Source organism: Melanostigma gelatinosum (assembly GCF_949748355.1).
Source record: "Melanostigma gelatinosum genome assembly, chromosome: 4".
Lineage (NCBI taxonomy): Eukaryota > Metazoa > Chordata > Actinopteri > Perciformes > Zoarcidae > Melanostigma > Melanostigma gelatinosum.
Window position 1 is genome coordinate 26,423,490 of NC_136637.1, and position 5,791 is coordinate 26,429,280.

Here is a 5,791-nt window from a genome sequence, read left to right on the forward strand (position 1 = left end):
AACACTTCTCGGGCAGCTGTATTTATTGTCATAAATACAACAGGGGAGCAGCTGTATATCTGTTTACAGTGTAGTCAAACAGACTCTCGTTGGTTTAATAAATCGGTCGGTCAATAATGATTTGGTTTTCTCATCCTTTGTCAGGTGGTCTTTGATTTATTTCATAGGGGTGATTCAATAGTTCCAAAGTTTGGCTCAACATGGCTGGGAAAAAAAAAAATCATGGAAGAGTTGGATGATGAGGAGGATCTCCTGTGCCTAGAATTCATAAGGTTGTTCTAACACTATGTGTCTGAAAAACCTAAATCCCGGCTCTGATGTCCAATCAAACTTCTGCGGCGTGCGGTCCCATTCTTTCGAAGGTGTGCGGCACGTCTTGATGATAGATCCGCGTACCATCTCTGCGGCTCAAAGAAAGCTTGGCGCAAGTTTTTCCGCCAAAGTACAAATTAGGCAACAGGTTGCAGGGCTCCAGACTCAAGTTGTTGCATTCGTGGAAGTGCGTGATGATCGTTATCATTGGTGCCCCCACCGGAGTGGAACCATCAGCCGATTTCTACTCCATCCACGCAGGCAATTCGAATCCAGCCCGGGGATGGCGGACTCCGCCACACACGATGAAAACTAATACATATAGTGGCAATTACAGAATGTAAATACAATGAATGGCTGTTGTTGCAAAATGCAGACCATTGGTTGTATTACAAATAGGGGGTTGATTTAATTAAAATCGTATTAATTATAACTTTAAACTGTTATATCCTCATGTGAATGAGCCCAGAGGTCTAAACTCACTCTTTCAATGCCTTCAGCAGTTTGAAAGGAAGAGAAATGCGACAAGTCCTAATCAATCAATCGGCAGGCAGCAGGAGGTCGGGATTGTTTTGCATTTCTTCAGTTTGTTTCTTCCTGGGATTTTTCTTCTCTTGACAGGAGGTGCCGCGAGCATACCAACAGTTGAAAGAAGAGCCACATTCTTTCAGCACAGATTCCTCCATCCCTCCTTTTGTTCAGAGTTTGTGTTTGTTTGAGGGGCTTTCCTCACCTTGAACCCTTTTTTTAGTAGATGCATTGACTTAACCAACCACAGGCACACTCAAAAAAATAATTCATTGGATGAACTCAATTAAATTGTGGGCAGGTTTTCCACCGAGGAAATATAGTTAAACCTAACTTAAACTAAAAACATCCATGCAATATAATTAAATTGAGTTAGTCCGACTCAATTTTATCAAATACAACCTAAATAAAAAAATACCATTCATGAAATGAAATTGATTTGTGTTAGTCCAACTCAATATAGTACAATTCATTGGAAATTAATTAATCAGGTAAAAAACTTTTTTTTATTTGACCCCCAATTAAGACACGAGACAAAACCTAGTTCAAGTGTTTTTTATTGAAAATGCTTAAATACATTAAATATGGTACAAATCTGACCATCCATGATTCTAGAGCCTGCATTTCATTTTTTAAATATAATTTGTTTTTTTTTTACAAAAACACTGATCAGAAAAGGATAGCAAAAAAATTCCAAAATGATCTATACAGTGCATCTTTCATCGTTTTTAAATATTAAAACAGTAGTCTTGTAACAGCTCCACAACTGGTGACAAATAAATACCAAGCTATCCCAAATCCCTTGGCGCCACAAACAAAGACGCCATGAGGGTGGAGGCTATGCACTGCTCTCCAAACAGGGAATATCATTGCACTGCAGTGTAGTCACTCACCATAAACTATCATTTCCAAAAAGCACAAAACTTCCTGCAATCGATATGTACAACCACTATTGCAAGTGCTAAATTCCCACTACTTTGGTTTGTCAAGAGCAATACAGCTGTTTTCTTTCCTACCAGTACAGATGGTCGTACAAAAGGACTCCTTTACACTGAAGAATAGCCGATGATGTGTTATCATGTGCAGAAACAGGCAACTTGGACCACTTTTGGGCTACAACAGTAAAATCACAAAACATCCACAAACTAAAACTTATAGATTATAAATAACAAGGCTACTCATAGTCAATGGAAGTTACAGCGTATTGAACCGTGTTAGGGTCCATTTCAACTCGAGTAGAGAGTCATTCAATCAGACAACGAGGAAAATGGACGTGCAAGTTGACGTTCAAGCGTAATCACACTCGAGTTGGGATGTGGAGGTGAATTGGGCAAAACTTTCTGCGGGTAAACACTTAACCAAGCTTGCAGTGACATGTAAAAGTTCCGTAATTTACAGTCTCTGGCTTGCCTCTGTGCAGCTTAGTCAATTTTTTCAAAATGTCAGAACCAGGAAAACATCCATGAGGTCATGGATTGTCGTTGACTGGGCGGAAGATGAAAGTAGAAAACATCCAAAAGATCTGACAAGGTTCTTTGGCTTTGTCACTTGGTGTTCACCTCTTGTGCAAACATCTTGATTTTCAGCTCCTGTATCTTAGAATTCAGCTTGTGCCCATCCAAATTCATTATGACCTTCTGGAGAAGCTCAAAGATGTACTTGAAGTTGTCTGGAAAGCTTAGATTAAGGGCACAAATTAGCCCAAATCATGATGAACGCCATGATGACACCGTCTACGTTGTTCAGGACTTTAATGCAGTTGATCAAGTCCCACGTCCTCTGGCTCCCAATCTCTTTGGATCATGTAAATCCTTATGACAGTGAATGCGATGTCCCTCACTGCATCCTCAGCGGCGGAAGCCTGACAACAACACAAACACAGAAAACTTGTGTTTAAACTTGTGATTAATCCACAAACATGTGTGTGTGTGTGTGTGTGTATATATATATATATATATATATATATATATATATATATATATATATATATATATATATATATATATATATATATATATATATATATATATATATATATATATATATATATATATATATATATGTGGGTAACACTTTGACGCTACATGGGAAACATATTGCGATAAACTTACCAGATTGATAAAGAGTCTGGATCTTCATTGAGGTAGATGACAGGCTTCTCAGATGCCCTTCCCTTTTGGTGTTGATGTCATCACACTAAAGGTTCTGGATAAAAGCAGAATAAAAGCAGGCCATTTACTATTCATCAAATGTTTTTAAAAAAGCAGATATGGACAAGAAAATATTACAATAACCACCCCAATACAGTGAAACTAATATTGTATACATATGTACTAACCAAATCATTGATGGTCAGGACATCCTTGACCTTTTCTCCTTCACACCTCCTTTGCTCTTTAAGCCCTGTATCAGGGAGTCTGAGAAGAGGTCCAGCTGTGACATGAACTTTGATTGAAATGGCTTGGTGGTGATCAGCAGGAACTCTGCATTGACCTGAATAACAAACAAAATACAGCTGTTTGTTACTTGTTTATTATAATTACTATCACATTATGTGGGATTATTAGATTCAAATTGCGATTGTGAAGCCATTAATCATCAAAATGGTAAACACATAGAAACACACATTTACTTACTTAACTTTGCTGGAACAGGGAAGGGGCCTCTGCTCCACAATCTCTGGTTGAATGTGCAGTTCAGCATGTGTGATTTAGAAGCTTACTCCATGTATTAAATGTACATGGGCAATGTATGGACATGTATAGCGATAACTGCCCCTACAATGCCCATGCAACAAGAAATACCTGCTAGCTAGTTCCAAACTGCATTCTTTACACTGCCACATGCAGAGTCCTAAAGAGAATAAAGATAATTAGTATATATCAAACTGAACAAATAACAATGAGAGATCAGCTTGCATCGAGCATATAACCTATTACGTGCTATCATTAGGAGGTTGCCTCAAGAAGCTTGGTAATGCTGATCAAACTGCAAAAGATGAGATGAATGTATTTGTGGAGGGAAAGGCTGGAATAATCCAAAGTTCACATAAAACAAAGTCAAGTCAAAAGTGCTTTAGAGCACTCACAGATATAATGTTACCATTTAGAATAGACTAGCAATTCACCTTTTACAGCAACACTAAAGCTACATACAACAGTAATCAAATCATGCAAGCGTGTTAAATAAGATTAAGACAGTCATTTTAATAAAATATCAAACTGTTTGCCTTGAAAACTCATTCGCACTCCTGCCTGCGTTCACACGGTGTAAGGTCATAGAAATACAATGAGTAGAACGGACATCGATGTTTGTCTTGGTCGTTTTACTCGTTCAAAAGAAAATAGTGCTCAACACTGCGCATTGACCGTAGTATAACAGAAAAGTTAGCCCGCTACATCGATCAGTTCTTCACAATGACGACGGTACACGTACAAACTGCCGCTGCTCTGATCCAGTTACATCGGTTTGAATGGGAATGTCCGTTCTACGCTCGTTCTATTTCTATGGCTGCTGCGCTAAAACGCCGCTGACTTCCGTGTGTTCATGCATCAGGTGCCCGCGCGAGTGAGAGGAATTCAGCGGTTTTATGAGCTCATGATTTATTCATATTAAACATTTTTCAGTGACGAAAACGTGGCTAAACCCACTACAACTGAACGCCCACTACTAGAGAGAGTGGCCTTCTGCGGCCTGCTCTGCCTGCCGACATTATGGCGCTGGAGAGTGGGAGACCGTAGTCTGCTCGTTTAACTGCTCTCCTACTGTTTTTTAGTGCATACAGTTCATAAGGAAGCCTTCGGCGCTGCGTCCAAGCCGTATTAATGACAGTACCCTGATCTCTGGTCTGCTCTATAATGCAAACCACGTTGGCTACCTAGCTTGCTAGCTAGCCTGTGTTGCCTTCGATCTTATTAAAAACGGAACAGTCGTGTGGCTAAGTTATCACGTCTGTTCCACACATTGTGGTCATTATTACAGAATGGAAGCCTTCATTGACAGCGAGGTACAGTCTAAACTACTACAACAAAATATATAAAGTTACTTACCAAAGAATGGACGGTCGGTTTGAATCTTGCTGCAGTCAGAAAGGGGGGAAAGACACTGAGAGCACGTGATCTGGTACAGGCGCAAGGGGTAGTCCCCCAACCAAACACATTTATTTTGAGTTGATACACACCATCCAACCTAAATAAATCTAATAAATGAAAGTATTCATGCATTTTATGTTAGACCCATTAAATATAAATGTGTTCATTTTTTAACTTGATATATTTAAATTAATCAAACACGATTTAAATGTGTCACCTTTAAGAAGGGCTTGAATCGTTTTTTTGAGTGCAGGTTTGAAGCTGAGTAACCGGCATCTTATTGGCCTCTCTGGCACAAAATGTTGCGCTTTTGATTTATATTATCAGAGAAAAGCCTCAATGTCACAGATGAGCGGCAGGAGTCACTTGTTTCAATTAGTTTTCGGTATGGTCACATTCTGTTGTCATAATGTCAGGCCAGCATGAGCATGTGGGCTTTTTTATTGACTTTTCCTGTGTCATGTGGTTTCCGTCAGAGTGAAAGTACAATGACAACTTTCCGTGTTTATAGGACCAACAATCCTCAGTAAACTTGATTGAAGTTGTCTGACTTAAAGAGAGAAGCCTCCTTGTAAAAAGCCACTAAGCCCGCCCCCCCCCCCCCCCCCCCACCCCCCCACCCCCCAACTCTTGGAAAGATGGGAGTCAAACATTCCAGCCAGCGTAACCCCCTCCTTTAGTCTTTTTAGAATTAAAAGACAAATTTGGCCCCGGATCCTTTCCCTGGGAGCTCTATTTCTCTTGTATCAGGGTTAAGAAAATAACCTCACGTCCTTACCTCAGCGTTGTTCGGGGTCAGGGTAGGGTGGGGGCTGGGGCGGTGGTGGAGGGGGGCGTGCATTCAGCCACAGGTCATTGTT

At 40.0% G+C, this 5,791-nt stretch overlaps 1 long non-coding RNA gene across 2 annotated transcripts; it reads right to left on the reverse strand.

Annotated features, from left to right (window-relative positions):
- Positions 1 to 1,400: 1,400 nt before the first annotated feature.
- Positions 1,401 to 5,111, reverse strand: LOC306776212. Of its 2 annotated transcripts, XR_013771907.1 has the most exons (6): positions 4,890 to 5,111; positions 3,773 to 3,828; positions 3,477 to 3,693; positions 3,179 to 3,333; positions 2,952 to 3,045; positions 1,401 to 2,701 (listed from the first exon to the last, which is right to left on the reverse strand). It is a non-coding gene; the product is annotated as an uncharacterized lncRNA (long non-coding RNA). The 2 variants fall into 2 exon arrangements; XR_013771908.1 differs by lacking the exon at positions 3,773 to 3,828 and having other exon boundaries at positions 4,890 to 4,926.
- Positions 5,112 to 5,791: the final 680 nt, after the last annotated feature.